Source organism: Manis javanica, chromosome 4, assembly GCF_040802235.1.
Source record: "Manis javanica isolate MJ-LG chromosome 4, MJ_LKY, whole genome shotgun sequence".
NCBI lineage: Eukaryota > Metazoa > Chordata > Mammalia > Pholidota > Manidae > Manis > Manis javanica.
This window is the reverse complement of record NC_133159.1, coordinates 80,317,290-80,335,244: the sequence shown is the minus strand read 5'-3', so window position 1 is coordinate 80,335,244 and position 17,955 is coordinate 80,317,290. Positions and strand designations below refer to the sequence as shown.

At 43.3% G+C, this 17,955-nt stretch overlaps 1 long non-coding RNA gene and 1 pseudogene across 2 annotated transcripts; one reads left to right on the top strand and one right to left on the bottom strand.

Annotated features, from left to right (window-relative positions):
• The first annotated feature begins 7,921 nt into the window (after positions 1-7,921).
• LOC118968340 (U6 spliceosomal RNA) lies at positions 7,922-8,016 on the top strand (annotated as a pseudogene).
• Positions 8,017-12,767: 4,751 nt separating this feature from the next.
• LOC108399763 (uncharacterized) lies at positions 12,768-17,862 on the bottom strand. 2 transcript variants are annotated; one of them, XR_005055875.2, is made up of 5 exons: positions 17,633-17,862; positions 16,444-16,535; positions 13,874-13,984; positions 13,633-13,747; positions 12,768-13,122 (listed from the first exon to the last, which is right to left on the bottom strand). It is a non-coding gene; the product is annotated as an uncharacterized lncRNA (long non-coding RNA). The 2 variants fall into 2 exon arrangements; XR_005055874.2 differs by lacking the exon at positions 13,633-13,747 and having other exon boundaries at positions 12,848-13,122.
• Between the last annotated feature and the right edge of the window lie 93 nt (positions 17,863-17,955).

Here is a 17,955-nt window from a genome sequence, read left to right as displayed (position 1 = left end):
GAAGGGAATATGTAAATACTAATAAAAGAAAAGGGCAATTAGAAAGTCACGGGACAGGACTCCTTGGACAGATATTATTTATCTGGTTTTAAACGATTTGAGGTGCTATGAGCAGGTGCCACTAGCAAAGAAACACATCTAGGATTCTTAGGCAACTGTCAGTTTATGATTCACCAAATAAAAACAAAGTGTGTCTAATCTGGGCCTAAGAGATGAGAAATGATAACAAGCCATAAGGGAGTCAGAGAGAGAAACCCCCAAGCAGAGCTGAGTGACCTGGATGAGTGTCCTTGGCATTTCTGTTCAGACAAGCTCCTTCCCACTGTGGGGAAACACTAACTTGGTTCCAAGACTAAACTCAAATAAAGATCTTAGCTATAAATCTACTGTTGTTATGAGAGTGTATAATTCCCATAAGCATTTCTCACCAAGATTGGATTCCCTCCTTGATTCAGTCACTAATATTTGTTGAGCATCTACTATGTGCCACATACTATTGCTACTGGGTCTTCTGTGCCTCCCAATGAAAGAGAGGAAGTCCCTGCTCTTACAGAACTCACATGCTGGGAGAAACAGAAAATTAATAAATAAGCAGGTGCTATGAAAAGCAATAAATCAGGTAATAAGGGGCACAGGATGATAGGAAGGGAGTCTTAAAAGCAACTCTTTATAGGAGCTATTACAGAGAGTGGTCAAAGAAGACCCCTCTGATAAGTGTCATTTATGCAGAAAGTGCAGAAAACCCTGGGAAGATGTAGGGGAGAGAGTTCCAGGCAGAAGAGGAGAAGCAAATGTCATGTGTCGGGGCTAGTAGAGTGCTTTGCGTGATCAAGGAATAGCAACAGAGTCGTGTGGCTGAGCAAATCAGGAAGAGAATGATAGGAAATGAGACCAGGGATGGAGGCAGAGGCCAGATCATGTGGGGCCTTATAGGCCACAAAAGGGCTAGGCTGGGAAGGTGCACAAAGATTTTGAGCATAGAAGTGATGGTATCTTAGACCTTAAAGGGATCTCTCTGACTGCATGTGCAAAATAAAGTGGAAGCAGAAATAGCCTGGAAAAGAGGCTAGGGTGGCGATCATTAGCACATTATTAACATGAGCTCCATCATCCATACTGGGAAGCCCAGGTCAAGGTGAGTTAATATTGAGTTCCTTGAATCAAAATTTAAAGCCACAGAATTTCAATTAATCAGAAAGTTTACAAGATGGAATAGTCTTATGACTACACTGTCCAATGTAATAGCCACTAGCCACATGTGGCTATAGAAAACCTGAAATACAGCAAGTCTGAATTGAGATGGCCCATAAGTATAAACACACTGAATTTTGAAGATTTGGTCCCCCAAAAAACCCAAAAACCACAATGTGAATATCTCATTAATAATTTTTATGCTGATTACATATTGAGATGATAATGTCTGGGATACTTTGAGTTAAGTAAGACATAGTTCCTTTGTCTCTCTCCTCAGCACTTTTATTATGGATAACACATGTGTGTATATAGTATATTATTAGCTATGGTATTATTTTCTAGCCCAAGCCTAATTTCAGTAAAATGAGAAGGACTTGTATTTGTTTCTTTATACTTTACAGGGCCCTGTATCCTAGTAGTCAAACAATATGTGCTTTGTAAATGCTTGATCTTGTATCAAAGAGACAGTAATGAATGCCAAGCTGTTGGCAAGCTACTCTCAGAATTTTCAAGATCCGTTCATCTAAATATACAGCAACCTTTGGTGCAATAAAAAGCATATGTGGCTTCTCTTCTCAGAGGAGTTAATTTGGCAAAGTAATGATAAAAGAAAGTCATCTCACTTTTAAGTAAGGACCACATTTTCCAAATGAAGTCAAAGGCTTTGGTGACAGGCTCTTCCTTTCTCTTCTGCTGCTTCTGATCCCCACTGCCTGCTAATCATCCCTTGCAACAGGGCTCAGTCCTGAATGTCCCCTGCTGTCAGTGATGAATGTGAGCGAGACCTGCCTTAGGATTCACTGAATCCAGATAATCGGACTAAAGATTATCTCCGCAGCAGGGAAGAGGCAAGCCCTCCTCAGGACTGAAAAAACATACCCTTGAAATTAATTTCACTGGTTTCTTTTTACTGTTTTCCCCCATATCTTATATTTTATTAGAACATGACAAAAGTAGGGAGGGAATTTTTTTTACTTTTCACTTTTTAGAATGTGGCTATTAGAAAGTTTAAAAACACTTTTGCATGCAGCTCACATTTGTGGTTCACACAATAACTTTGTTATTTCAAGACTTGCTGACAATTTTTTCTAAAATGTATTGTCCATTTTCTGGTTTTAATAAACAAAATCATGTGAAGTATAGCAAATGTAACTGAATTTGCTTTAATGGGCTATGTCAGTGATTCTGCATCATCAAAGCTTTGTTCTGAACATTTCTCAGTGGCCCTGTTGTCCTGAAGATGGGAAAAAGGTAATACCATGCTGGCCCTGCCCTCAGAGGGAGTATTGGCCTTGGGTGTTCAGCTTCACCGATTCAGAACGTGAGCTTGAGAGGTTTCCTGGTTGAAATCTTAGAAACACATTTCTCAAGAGTTGGTATGAGAATGGCAACTTTCAAGAAGGACAGGCTTTTCTGGGTCATTGTGTCTGGCCTCTTGCTAATTCATCTTTTCACCTCCCAAAGGTATCTATGTGGTGGGTTGGGTTCCAAACCCAGGTAGGGCAATGAGAGCTGCAGGGTGGATCCACTGCGCAGGAGCAGAGAGGTTCTAAAGGCCAGTGAATTTTTACAAGCAAGCCTGTGGTATGAAAACAGGTAGGAGCCCTCCTAGAGACAGCTGCAGATGTGAGTTTACCTCAGGCAGCATCTCTCTCAATCCCACAGTGACTTTGCAATGTCTCAATTTCCTAGAACGATCACGCTCCATTAGAGGAACAAGTCGAACTTCAAGTTCACAAGAAATAGCCACACAGGCTCAAAAGAAAACTTACTGATTTATAGGAAGACACAAATCATCAGAGATAAGAATCTTGGGGTCAGCAAGTCACTTCCCTCTGATCTGCATGACAGGCCACTCGGGAGAGCAAATCCATCAGCATTTGGAGGGTGCTTGATTGGCAAAGGTGGTAAATAGGAGAGATGGAAGGGTATGGGAAACATCTGGAAAAAAAGGAAATGAAGATCCCTCTGAAGAGTTAAACTATAAAGTCACATCACCCAATGGGTCAGAGAAGAGCCATTTGTATTAACCGAATAAAATACAGCTTGGAGTGAGCACTCAGGAAACAGTCATGGTTCACATGAATGTCTGACCGAACAGTGAGACAGGATGCTTCCCTGGGCAGAACAAGACTAGACTGAAGTAATAACATATTTCATGGAGGAATGTGTTAATCACCCACAGAAGCACAAAATAGGGAGAGTTTCAGAAGCAAACTTGGGCTGTGCCCCTTTATACCATCCCGAGACGAAAGGGTGTCCTGCCTAGAGGTGGACTGGATGCCAGTGAAGGCACAGAGTTCCCAGCTGTGAACAAGGATGCATCCAGGTACAGAACCTCAGCCATCCCACATCGGAGTCCTAGAACTGGGTTTCCTGGTTCTGAATCCAATATCACCAAGCTGCTGCTCATTTGGCTTCCTGTGTGGCTTTTCAATGGGAGGGAGCATGCTTTTGAGCCCAGTTTGTTTATCCAACTTGCCCACCTAAGAGTTTTATTTTTCGAGCCTGGTAAGTTAATTGAATTTATGGTTAGAGACAGTGTGGCTTGTGAGTGTTTAAACGTGGAGGTCATCCACATAACAAAGAACATAAATGCATTGTTTCTTAGTCTACAAGACTTACTCAAATGGCAAATTTAGTAAGTCCAGCTAGGGTATTCCTCCTAGTGAGAGCCCTCCATTTTACTAAATTCCACTGCCTTCCAGAACAATCTTCAGCAATGAGCACAAAGAATCCTGTTCCAATCCAGTTGAGTTGCCCAGCTAAGAATCTTGCAAATCTATCAGCTGATCACAGCCCTACACTTTGGACAGCTGTGTAAACTACAAGTGTAGAGAAGGCAAAGACACTGAGTTGAATTTTTATTTACCCAAAGAGAGCTCTTAAATCTTTTTAAAATACAAGCCTATTATCAGCCTTGATGTATAAAAATATAAAACCAGTATTGTGCTTTATTCACTCATGCATGCAACAAATATTTATTGAACATCTGCTGATATTTTAAGCTCTGTTCTAAGTGATATGTATTCTCAAGGAAATTATAGTCTAGGAAGGTGGGCAGGGAAGAGACAAGCCATTAACATAATTTTTTGAAATTATGAGTATTTTGGAAAGGGGTAAGTGGTATAGGGTAAGGAGAACTGAGCACACTTGTTGGACAGATTGCAAAACTAAAAAGTCTCAACTGAGTGCTGTTTGATTTATATCCATTTTGAGCATAGGCCATGAGAACAAACAGGGGACCATGCATGTTTTCTTTAAGACTAATTTGTACAACCTACAGACCAGGGAAGAAAACTGAAAATCATCTATTCTAAATAAGAGCGATTTCACTTGGGCCTTCCCTGTATTCTCAGTAAGAGTTACTTTAGGACCAATCCTCACATATATGTTGCTTGTCAATCTATTATTGTTTCAAAGTCAGAAGTACTTTGTCTCTGCTGCTGTTTATCAATTTGCATTCTGACAAACTAGCAGCTCCTCACACTCAGCCCACCCTTCCCTCCATCAAAGGACCAGAAGGGAAAGGCTCCTTTCAGCTGCCCCAGAAAGCCCCTTGGCCACCTCCCATGGCAAAAGTCCCTCCCTGACAAGGGTTGAAGTTCTGTACCTCTTAATCACAGAACATCTCAATCCTTAGGTCTGTGATAGCTCATTGGGACAGCTATGCTCTAGATTCTTTCCTAACCATGCTTTTCAAATCTATGCACATTCGTAGGGTGGCTTGAGATTCAGGATTCTTCCTCTCCCATATTTCCTACTCAGATCCCTGGGTTTACTTTTTAGAAGATCATAATATGAGTTAACTGGCTTACATCTTTTAAGTCATAAAAGCAACAGCTAATAATAGCTTAACAGTTATTAGATCAAAATTAAGTTAATGATAGAGTCTGCTCTACCATTTCTGCCCTAAACAGCAGAAATCAGTTCCTTTCAAGGGAGCTCAGAACAAAAGCATAACACTGATACAATGCCCTCCAGCTTAGAGTCTTGGCATGCCAGAATTCAGACCACATCTCATAATGGAACACACCTGTCTAGTCCCTCAAGGTCAGACATTCAGGGCCTGTATTCCTATCAACACCATCCGGTATTAACCAGGTCTGAGCAGAGAGCTATACAAAGTTAAACATTCCTGACCTCTTCTTTTTTATATCCTACTTGCAAAGACTAAGCAATCAGACATGTGTTTAATAAATTGCCAAGATGAATAAACATAGAAAACAAATTAAGGAGACTGACATTTTAGTAGAAACAGAGTTATTGCATTCCTTAAAAGGTCTTAGATTTTGAGTTACTTCTGAGCATGTCAGGAAATGGATGGGAGCAGACTTGTGTCCTTCATAGACCCTATAGATCATGACTTACAGTACATACTGTGTTGATGGGAAAGAGAAAAGCCAACTCTCAGTAGCTAAGTTTTAGATATATGAATGCTTGCCTGGAACTGATGGCAGGTCTCTTCCTCTGAGGCAACCACCTAATGTAAATCCTGATGTAAAGCTTTCTTGCCTCCATTGGACATTAGAAACAAGTTGAGGTTTGAAGAAGTAATTTCTCCAAACTTACACAGCTCAGGAGATGCAAAGCAGGGATGCTAACCGAGGTGTATCTGGTCTCAAGGCCATGTTCTTCCCAGTGAGCCTCATCAACCCAAACAGCAGCCCTGAATCCTCTGCCAGGCCCCTTGGGCTACCACCATGAGTCTAGCTCTGGGGAGCCACTGGCATCCACAAGTTAAGGAGCAAATGGCTTCGGCATAAGTACAAGGTGGCCTGGCTTGAGTTGGGGGGGGGGGGGTCAGTAAGGTACCACAGCTGCCTCCAGGCTTGGAAAGCAAGCAAAACAATTGAAGAGTGGTTCAACCTCTTCAACAAGGGACCTTTTGATTGGTTGCTCCAAAAAGAATAGAAATTAAACATTTTTAGCATGTAGAGAGTATTTGAGTGAATACCAATTGAGGACACATTGTACTTATTTACTACTGCCCCGCCATCCCAGGATTCCAGAGATCTTCCACCAACAACTGACGATGACAGTATCCTGGGAGGCAGGCGCCTCATTGCACAGAGCGGTCAGAAGGAAAGTGAGGGAGGCACATGCAGTCAGCAGGAGTATTTGCATGCTTCATCTGTCAGAAACCAGATACCACTACAGTTTCTCAAACACAGGATGTGATACAGGGAATTGGTTAGAAAAGTAATGGAAGAGCTGAGAAGTGGAAGAGGACATAGGGAGATAATCTCCAGAGGAACAAGAGCAGACATCAGCTACTATTCCTAGGGATGGAGGAACAACAGATCTGCTGCTAGATCCCAGGGGCAGGACTTGCTGGATCTGTGGAGGAGGGCAGCCAGCAGTGGGCACACCGACTGAAGTGGGGGCTGAAGCTGCAGAGAAGTATCCCAGCTTCTCCCTTCCTCGTGCCCTCCAGTTTTCTCCCAGTTCCTCCAAAGAGTGAATTCAGAAACTAGAGGTCAACGGAAACTGGGAAATGTATTTCTCCACCATACAGGGCTGGACTGAGAAGAACCAATCTTGAATCTAAGAACAAACACATGCTATGCAGTAATCAACAATGTGGTGGCAAATAAGCTGCAATTTGGCAATGCATGGGGTGAGGTGGGGAAAGGAGAGATTGAGAGTATTACTATAGGCTATTGATTAAAGAGGAGTGTGTAGTATGCAAGGACTTTCTTCTCATTGCTGCAAATGTGATTTTTCAAATATCTTAAAGTGTTTTTAGGAAAGTGAGAAAGAGGCTCATAAGAATGGGCTAAAATCCAAGAAGTATGATCTCCAGGGAACTATTAAAGAATAATTCATGGTTGGTTTGCAAAAATACAAGATCTAGAAGCAGCACAGAGCTCACCTCTTGTAGACACAGCTCATTCTAATAAAGCTGGTTCAGTAGGATGGAGATTGACAGTAGTAGCTGACTGAGGAGGAAGAGCCAAACCAGGACAGAGACAGCGCCAGCCCTGGCAGAGACTGGAAGGCTGTGCATTTAGGCCTGCTTGCATCTAAGTCCAGGATCGCAGAGGGCATTGCCCAGGCTGCAGCTATGCAAGGCCCTCCCATCCCTGGAGAGAGTATCATTCATTCCTTCATTCCACAGAAATCAGTTGAACCCCTACGATGTAGCAGGCACTATTCTAAGCATGGCATAGAAAAAACAGAGAATAGGAGCATCCCAACTCCTTGCAGGTACCACAGCAGTGCAGCCCACCCATCAATCAGGGGTGGTCAGAGAGAGTCCTCAGCGCCTACCGCCTCTGTTACTCCCGTTCTGGTAGACACATTTATGGCAGTTAAACGTGCAATAGGGACACATCTGCTTCATGAATACAGGTATTTGTAAAGAATAGTGATATTTTCCCCTGCATCCTAGTTTATGTAGCTCAACTCAACAAATGTGTACCGTGTGCCAAGTCTATGCCTGGAACTGGAACTACAGAGAGAATATTTTCTTAAAAAATGCATGACCCTGCCCTCAGCACAGCAGGAATGCAACTCCATGCAATTGCAAATCTGAGAATTGCTGCCAGAGACTTGAATCCTCCACAGGTTCCCCCAGAGGGAGGAGAAAGGCGTGCCCCCCAGGGCACAGTGGTGGTGAGGGTGGTCAGGGCAATGCAAAGCTGCCCTGGGCCTGCTCTGCAGCCATCAGTCACTATGGCTAAGAGCTGATTTTCTTTTGATTTTGCCCATAAAAAGAAGTTCAGTGCTCTCTTTAGCAGCACATATACTAAAATTAGAATAATACAGAGAAGGTTAGCACAAGGATACATGCAAATTCATGAAGTGTTTCATCTACTTGTGAGTAGGTGGAGCCCAGAGGATTTTTACGGCAGTGAAATAGTCCATATGATATCATAATAATGGATGCATGTCCAAGTCCACAGAATGTACAGCATGAGGAGTGGACCATAATATCAGCCATGGATCCCAGGTGATAATGATGTGTGAGTGCAGGTTCATCAGTCATAACAAATGTATGGGGCTGGTGGCCTGCAGATTATGGGGAAGACTGGGCATGTGTGTGGGCAGGGGGCAGATGGGAAAGTTCTGTGCCTTCTGCTCAGGTTTGTTGTGAATCTAAAACAGTTCTTAAAAATAAAGTCTTAATGTTTTAAAAATGACTTAAAAAGAGAAAGAAGTTCAGGCAGGTTAGCAGCTGAGTAAACTCCTGGAATAGTCAGACAGACACAAGACAGGCTCCTGAGCCTGCAGGGGCCTAAGGAAGTCGTAACAGTTCCCCAGGGCCTGGTCAGCCTCACAGTCATTCTCTCCCCATCCAGAAGGTGACAGGGAGTGCAGACCAGTATATCTGAATCGGTTTTCTCCTCTTATATTACTGCCTTGCAGAAAACACCTAAGTAGTTTAACTAGTCCAGTACTATAGTTTGCTTCTTGATTCATTGATAATTAGGGAAAAAATACATACATCTGTATAAATTTCTTACATTGTAAGTCTTTTTTTTTAACGTGTTCCTCTGGGCTGATAAGGAAAAAGAAGACTCTGCTTTTTATTTAAGATACTCATTTCTTCTGGTGTTATGTTCAGAACTGCATTTCTGGCACAGTACTATTGTATCTTAAAAGTGAAGGCATAGCTCTGTTTCATAAGAGAGACTAAGTGATGTCCAAACCTGGACATCTCTGATGTAGAATCTCTGTTTCCTGTAATACCTGTTTGCCTTAAAAAGTTAAGTTTTTAAGACTAATCAAAGCCTTAGCTAGCCATGTGCCCGCTCATTCAGCCACAGGATGTTGAATATCAGGCAGCAATTTGTACTGAGTCCGCAGTCTGTGTTGCCCAGAGAGGATAGGGGCTGCAGAGTCCTAGCGGCCTGCCCACCTCTGGCCCACCCAGCTGCAGCCTGGAACACAGTGGGATCGCCCTGGGAGCCCTCTCGTCCATTCTGACCAGGACAGGCCTCTCATCTGCCTCACCTCCTGGCTTCCTGTTTCTGAATGCTGTGAATTTGTCTAGGAGAACACGTTAGTCAGCCCAGATCTGCTACTAAGGAGCATCTAAATCATGACACTGATTGGAGGGGCTTGTTACTTTCAGCACCCGCGAACACCAGTGAAAGTTTAAGCTTTGTCTACCTGCTCAAAACAGTGTCCCTGTTGCCAGTGGCTAGAGTGACTGAGGCAAAACATGACACACCAATCCAACAACTTGAGGACAAGGTGCATTTTTGGTTTGTTTGCTTCTGATGAAAGTAGCTGGAGCAGTTTAACAGGTATGGGAGGGAAGGATCAGCTTCAGGGCCTGCTCTTCCTCCTTAGAGTTAATTAAAAGATTTTATATCAAGGTTAATGTCTTGGAAGGTAATGAAGTTAGTTGTTAAAGGAAGCTGAACTCACCTTTGGAGAGAATGGACAGTACAGGAAAGAACAGAAAGTGAACAGAAGCGAGGGAATCTGAAACTGCCCACCAGTCACCAGAGGATGCAAGTGAGTGAGAAAACAGGCCAGCCAGCCTTTTTTTTTTTTTTTTTGTATATGCACTTTTTTCTAGTTTTCAAAGTTTGAGTTATCATTTTAAAATACAAAATTTCAAGTTACTGAGGTGAGATTGAAAACGTAAAATAGTTGCCCACCCAGAACCGACGACTCCTGTCTCAGTCCCTGCAGCACTTTCTGTCCTTCCTGGGCCGTGGACTTGGCACCCCACCTTCTACATTATAGTCCATATTTCTGGCTCCCCCTGCCTAGGCCTCCTTGAGGTCAGGGGAAACATTGTGGTCTTCCTGTTGCATCCCCCGCCTCTGCCCACGGTGCGTTGCCCTGAGCTGGCACATAGTGAGTGCTTAGGATAGGCTGCAAGTAGCCAGGCCATGGTCAAGCATGCATGCTCTGGAGCCAAGTGAGCTGCTGTGAGCCCCAGCTCTGCCTTATCCCCTTGTGTGATCTTAACCACGTTACTTCAGCCTTGCTAAGCCTCACTCTTCTCAAGGGGGAAATGACAGTACCTGCTTCCCAGGAATTTCATGAGAAGTAAAGTAGATAATCCTAGTACATGGCAAGCACTCAAAACATTTAGGATGTTATTCATGACTAAATCATAATGATCTAGACAGAGAAATTCATCAACACTAGTAAACAATTATTTATAAAGCATTCAGGCAAAGGGAAACCTACTCATTTAGACCAGCCTCAGTGAACACAGGAGTGTGAGGGGTGGGTATGGGAGGAAAACCACCATTATTTGTCCAGTATTGTCAAGAAGGTTTTGAATAATTAGGTTTCAGGAGCACCTAGTTGAATGGCGAACCCAGTGAGTTTGCCCAGGTAAGTCTTACAGACAAGTAGGAGAATCCCAGAAAACTGCTCTGTGCCTCACTCTCTGAGCTGTCCCTCTTGACCTCTCTCCTCCCCAAAGCCCTCCCCAGAACAGCACATTTTCCTGAACTTAGAAAGAGATGGACACTGAGGAGCAGAAGCAGAGCCTGGCCACACTGGCTGCCACCTAGCCTTCCCCTAGGGCATCACCCACTCTGTCCCCATATGTGATGGAGTGCCTTGTTAATTTCTGCCCCGAGAGCCGTGCGCTCACTGCGCCTACAGCATGGCTGGGTCTCGTGCTAATGGACAGTTCTGAGGCTGTGATAACCATAATGAATGCAAGTGCCAATGCTGAAACAAAATATGCAGACCCACAGCAAAGGGCTCCTCACATCTGAGTTCATTTTGAAGACAAAGCAATGGTGGATCTGAATTTGGTCTCAGACTCTTAACAACCAGTTTGTATCTGGGAACACTGGATGCTTTGAACCAAGTCAGTTTAAAAAGTATGTTCACTATAATCTATAGAAACTATGAACTATAATCCTCAGAAGAAGATAAATGTCAATAAAAACTTTAAAAAGAAATTTGGAAATAGTAACTATTTGATACAACCAACATATTTCAGCCATGAAAATAATTCTGGTCCACATATCCAAGTCTTAAAGAAAGAAAAACAGAATACGAAATCTGAACCACTGATTCACTGTGCCCATTTTACAGATAGAAAAACTAAAACCCTGAGAAATTAAATGTCTTACACTCATGTGTGCACACACACACACACAACACACCTGCAGCATATTAATTTCTCCCTCTTAGTGGAGAAAGTGTGTGCCACTTTTCCATGACCACTTTGGATTTTTAAGATTAGACCCCGTGTGGGCTGTTCACATGGCCTCAAAACCCAGTGTGCTTTGTTCTTGGATTAACTGAACTATTTAATCTTAACTTGTTCTTTATCTTCTCTTCGGAACACTCAGAGGATTAGTGCCTTGCCCAACAAACCGCAGGCACAGAAAGCTGCAGAGCCAGCCCGCATTCTTCTCTAGCAACAGAAAGTGCCTGGGCAGAGCTCGGGAACCAGATTTTCCTGGAGCCCATGTCCAAGCTAGCAAACCATGGTTAGAGAACAAAGCAGAGGCGGAGATAAGTGGAGGTTATCTGGGGAGGCACCAGATACTATCAGGGAAGAGCGTGGTGGCCAGAGCTAAAACAGCAATGAAGAAAGCAGCTCCCTTGAGTAATTTCATGGGTAGAATGCTCGGTACAGAGATGGCATCTTTCACACACCTAGTGTTACTGTTATCTATCACTATAGGAGGCTGTGGTAACCATCCCTCCCCTGCTGGGCTAGAAAGAAGCTGGGAACCCGAATCTGTGGGAATTGCCTAGTAGACTTAGAGTCATATCTCCAGTTACAACATCATCTTCCTGCCCTAGGTAGGTAGAGGCAAGGTGACTTTCTCATGTATGGGGACAAGGTGCTCGAATACCCTCAAACACCTCTTGGAAAATTCAGAGGCAGCAAGTGGGACCTTGTGGTTCATGTCCATACAGGCAACTCCAAAGTCCTCACCATGATAAAAAAGAATGTTCTCACCATCTCTGCCTGTACCTCCCTCACATCACACCCGCTGTCTCACTCAACTCCCGCTGCCCCTGCAGGGTTTGGCTCTCATGGCTGCCTGTAATGATCACTGGACCCTGATTGTCAAATGGTAAAAATGCTTCTGATGGGAGGGAGGAGAAGAGCACACAGTGGTTTTTTTCTTGGAGTCGGCCTCAGTCATGAGTACTGACACCATCAACATTTTCCAAGCAGCTTTAAAGGTAATGTGGAAGTGAGCACGTGGGAAAGTCACAAAGACAGTGACTGTTCAACTGAGAAAGACCTCAGACACCCAGGCACAGGTGCTGCCAGACCTGCTTCCAGAGGCAGGCTTGGAGGTCGGCATGGAGCAACCTCAATTAGGTTTGGGGAAGTGACAGGTCGCCTGGGAGTCAGGCTGGTGCCGGAGGTGTACCCTGTGCCCGCAAGAGGGGGTGCGACTGCCCGAGCGTCCCTGCTGGGCTCCCGAGGAGGGAAACATCACCGTGCGCAGAGGGCAGTGGAAACAAAAGTGATTTTATGTCGAGTTTAATCTTGAGCCTGGACATTTGTACCATGATAACAAATAGTACATGAATTCCTAAGTGAGAAAGGTGTGTGGAAGGCTGACAGGTGATTATGGATTAAACTGACTCATCATGATTATGCCAGAGGCAAGCAGTAGGGCAGAAAGGCCCTCCTAGCCAAACCATAGTTTATTTCTTATAGTCATGACCCCTATTTCTTAATGAATAACAGAAATGCAGAGGAGCATTTATTTCATGTTGTTAGAGTGAAAAAAAAAAACCTCTTCCAGATTGAGACTTTTATTTTTCCTGCTCTGGAAAGGAAAAGGTTCTGGATGCAGAGAAATATGGAGGACTAAATGAATTGGAAGCAAAAGCAAGAGAAGGAGTCCTTTCTCCTCCCCTAGGGCCTTGGCTTTCCTTTGGAAATCTTGGTTTTGGCTTAGCTTTCTTTTGGAAATTCACCCAGCCAGGAACTTCAGCAAAGGCCAGCTCCACAAGGCAGGAACACTGTGGAGAAAGGAAAGGGACTTGAGTTCACGTGGTGGGAAGTGTGTGTGCCACGGTGCCTCCACTGAGCAGAGGCTGCGAGGCGCGGTGGTTGTGGGTGGGTGGGGTGGCGGTGAACCTGGGGCTCAACAGCCTGTGTTCAAAGTCCGGCTTTGCCACTCCCCCGCTGTGTAAACTTGGGTAAATGACTTAATCTCTCTGGGATTTGGATTATTATTCTGTATAAGGCACAATCTTGGTCAACAAATCCCAAAAGGGTAGGAGATGTAAAACAACTGTTAAATCTAGACTTAAGGCCAATCTTTTCAATTCAGTCATTTTAACAGCTGTTGATGAAGTTTACCAAATTCTGGTTCCCATGTCTGACTTGTATGTAGCTGATTTACAACTGTGAGTTGGAACAATATAAATAACTTAAGGATAATGGTTTAAGATGGCTGTTAAAACTAGCTAAACATTATAAACATGCCTGCAGTGTGGAAATAACTCACTCATTCAGGAATTACTTACTAGCTTGACAGCTCTGTTTGAAAGAATTGCTGTAATAGGATGGAGCATCATCCAGTAACAGCAGCAGGTGGCTGGATGGCTACAGGCTATAATTTTGGAGCATCTGTGAATTAAACTATTTTGTAAAATGTCAACAAATGAATTATCTAAAAAAGAGAATGAAGCCTCCTTTGCAAATGCCTTTAAACTGGTGTTTCACTAATTGCTTTTTCTTCATCTGAGGAATATCACACCTACTTACCTTTTCTGTTAGACTTGCCTTTTTACAGAATTGTCTTTTCATATTGGGATTCTTTTGGTTTCATATGCAGAACTTTGCAAGTTCATCGATACATTCAAACTGAAAAAGTACCTGCATTTCAAGCCACAGATAATTTTCTGAATTAAAGATACCCATTTGATGGACTGAGCATTGCATTGCTAAATCTTAACGTTTTTTTTCTCACATGGAATAAAATTTATTAATAATAACATTGTTAAGATTGTTTTATATCCAATCCAAAATACTGACAGAAAGTCATTCAAACATTAAAATTGGGACAGTGAGCAGGAGTGATGATATGTTTCATAGGAAAGGGACTTTTTGTTTTATTCTGTATATCCAAAGTCTGACAGAACTCAGTAACAGGTAAATATTCAAGTATTTATTGAATGAATGGATTTCTGTTCATCAAATTGGTGTGTATGTCAGGCATGACAGAATTATAGAAATGGGGAATTAAGGGATGTTTACGTAAAATGATACAATATAAAAACTCCTTAATCATGTTATATTAAAAAATATACATTAAAGGTTTTCATTTTAAATGACCTTATTTTACTAAAACAATATTCACAGTTTACATTTATGACTTGTCTATTTTGTCAACATTATATTTAGAGAATAAAAATATTTATGGTTCACCAAAATGAAAGTTCACAGGTAGTTTGATAAGCCTTAGATTTATAAATATAATAGTGTGCTGAAAATACTAATCTTGTCTAAGGTTTGAATTGGAAGCTTTTCCTCTAAAATTACACTTTTCAGAATACTGTTGCTATGTGGTAACTTATTTGTAAGGCTTCCTATAAACTAATCTAGATAGTTAATAGCAGTATTTTGAATGACCAGGATAAGAGATTTCATTGTATGGGCTTTGAACTATTTAATTTCAGTCTAAACGTTAACTGTTAGACTAGCATATAATTATCTTCACAAAATGCATAATCATGACTGCTGATTTTTCCATGACTAACTCTACCCCACCAGATGTTTTTCAGTTTCTGCTAAGTCACATTTTTTCCCGCAGAACTCCATGTTCCCACTGCTAATTCCCCCTGGCCATTTTTCATGCTTTGCCTTTTACCTGAATTTTGGGTAAAATGGTTTTTTTGCTCTTTTTGCTATTTCCTATGAGTATTATAGTTTTATATGGATTACTCTCAATTTCATTTACTATCATAAAGCTTAACCTATCCCTTTCCTGGGGAGATATACATTTTCTGCAATTTATTTTGGAAAGTCATTAAGCCTTTCTATCCAAGGAAAGCTAATCAACAGCCTCATCATATGACTGAAACTCTTCTGATTCACCAGAGATTCCAGGCTCTTAGAAAAACACTAACCAGTTACCCAACTTCCACATTTGTTTTCTGCTCTTCAGCTCCTTCTCCTCCAGATTAGATTTTTCAGTTGTAGCAAGAATCATCAATCACTAGCTAGACAGCTAGAGCTTGCTGTCAAGTATTGCCTTGCAACCTACGATGGACTTGTATTTTCTCACCAATCTGAGCATTACAAAGCACACATTGCCCAGCCACCAGACAGAAAAATTGCAATGACAAATTTCATCTCTTGAATGCAATGAAACTATTTGACTTCATGCATGATTCCAAAAAAGTATTCATTGATTCAAAATACATTAAAAGCCTATCATGTGCTGGTAATTATGCAGAGCATTGGGAGATATAAAGAAAAAAAAGAAACAGTCCTTTTTGCTGCCAGTAGCTTTAGTGGGGAACACAGACAACAAGCACACAGGTGAAATCAAACGAAGGCCTCGAGGAAATCAACTCAATGAACTTGGTAGGGTACCATGAAAGTACAGAGGAAGGGCTGCAGCAGCATCCCAGTTCTCGAAACTCTTCATCAGCCACATTGCATCACTGGTGTGCAATGGGAACCGCAGTCTTTCTTAACATGACTGCAGGCATGCATGTTTCAAGGAGTAACCATCAGGCTCTTTCTGCAGGAGAACAGTGAGTCCCCCAAACTGCAAGTATTTTCTACACCAACTGTACAGCATTGTTGAGCATCTATGGATAATAAATTAATGAAGTAAGCCTGGGCTTATGACCCAACATGACTTCCATGCACTGGAATAGAAAAAAGCATGGTCACAGAAAGATAGCTTCTGGGGTCACAAGACCAGATGTGCATGACGAGGTTAGGCAAGTCATCTTACTCAGGACAGCTAGTAGCAGGATCCGCATCTGAAAAAGGATGTCTGTGAGCCCTCCAATAGACTAAGGTCTGCTCATAAAGGAATTGGTCAGGCCACATGATTACCATTATAATTTAGGACATTTTCAAACTTGATCTCAAAGTTGTATCATTTAGGAGGAAATTTGCTAACCACTGAGCTCCACATTACAGAAGGGGGTTTTAAAAAATTGTGTTAAGGTTAGTGAATAATTTTATCAATAGTTCATTCCTGTGCAGCAAACATCAACAGAGAAATTTTAAGAACGTCCTTTTAACAGTGAAGAGCAAAAGCTGATCCCCTGCCAGTCTGAGCAACCAGGAGAAGACTGCTATGAAAAGTTACTTACCATAGCCCGTTTCCTTCTCTTCTTCTTGAAAACGGTAATTACATCCCAGGTGGGGTGAAAGCTCTGTTAGGGAAGCTGACTCAGGTCAGAGACTGCCAAAAGGAGAATTGCATGGCTTAGTTCTGCAAATATAAACTTTGTGGGTTTCAGAGGTGGAAGAGAGCTCTACAAGGAAACCAGCAAGTGTAGCTTTCGGATTCTAGGAAGGAAGGACTACAAGAGCTACGCCTGATTGTGCTATTTCAGTGACGGCAAAGGGAAAGAATAAAAATTTTGCAAAGTTTTATTTCTTTTAAAATGAGTGTAATGCTATGGCTCAGCAGGCTATATGGAGAATGTGAATACAGTATGCACTGGAATGCACGGCTGATTTCCCTAGAAAAAAATAAGAAAGAGAGAAAACACACTCCACTCTCCCCCTAAAATCTCTCGTCTGCAGTGGGAAAAACTACTCAGTAATAATAAGCAAACGATGGGAAATAATTTGACAAGACCTTGTACAATGCCACTCAGTAGAATATGACTTAACATCCTCTTGCCTGACAATTTCAGAGCAAAGCCCAGAAAAGCAAGCTAGAAATAAATTCAGAAAAATACAGTTCTTCAGACTGGGGGCACGAAAGTCTGATTACATTTTTAAATTTCATTTTTGGTTACTCTACACTTGGGAAGAGCTTAGTCCCACAGACTTCTTCAACGTGAGAAAATCTTTCCTGGAACCGCGGGGCTGCAGATGTCACCCTGGAATTCTCCGCGAGGCAAACTGCCAGGTCTGAGGCAGCTGTTCCTCAGGCGCTACCGGAGGTGGGCTGTGCTGTGCTGGACTATCTGACCTGCGCCTGCGGGCACGCACCTGCATTCGCCCCACCTGCACAATGTGCACCTACACTAAGGGCCGCGCGAGGTAGGAGGCCAGAGATCATTGCTTTCGGGGTAGAAGACGAACCCGCATCTGGGAGAGGGCCCTGCTCACGGTCAGGCCACCGTTACTTGGCTGCAGATTCCGCGGCTCAGCCCCACGTGAGCAATACTGTCGGCTGCGCCAGCGGAGCCGGGGCCGGTTACTTTCTATTAAATTTAGTGCTACCGCACGCACGGGCCTGCATTAAGTCACGAAGTGGAAGGGAAGAATCCCTGTCCTCCACCTCCAGACTCCTTCCAATACTCCCCGTCTTCCTTCCCCACAGACCTGCTGCCCACCCAGGCTGGACATCGGGGCCGCCGTCCTGGATGGCCTGGGGGCCGGGGGGCCAGGCGGCTGGGGGCCCTTGGTGCCTGGGGCTCCGGGAAGCCGACGGCGGGTGCACCGCAGCACCTGAAGAGCCGAAGGGCAGATTCGCGCGCGGCGGCGCGGCTGAATCACGGCTGAATCACCCCTTGCAGGGTCTTGGAGTTTCCTACCCGGAGGAGGCGGGACAGGGGTGTGGATTGGCTGGGGCTGCCCACCGCGACTGGGCAACCGGGCCAGGGGCGGGGAGTGGGGAGGAGCGGCGGGGGCGGGCGCGCAGCTCT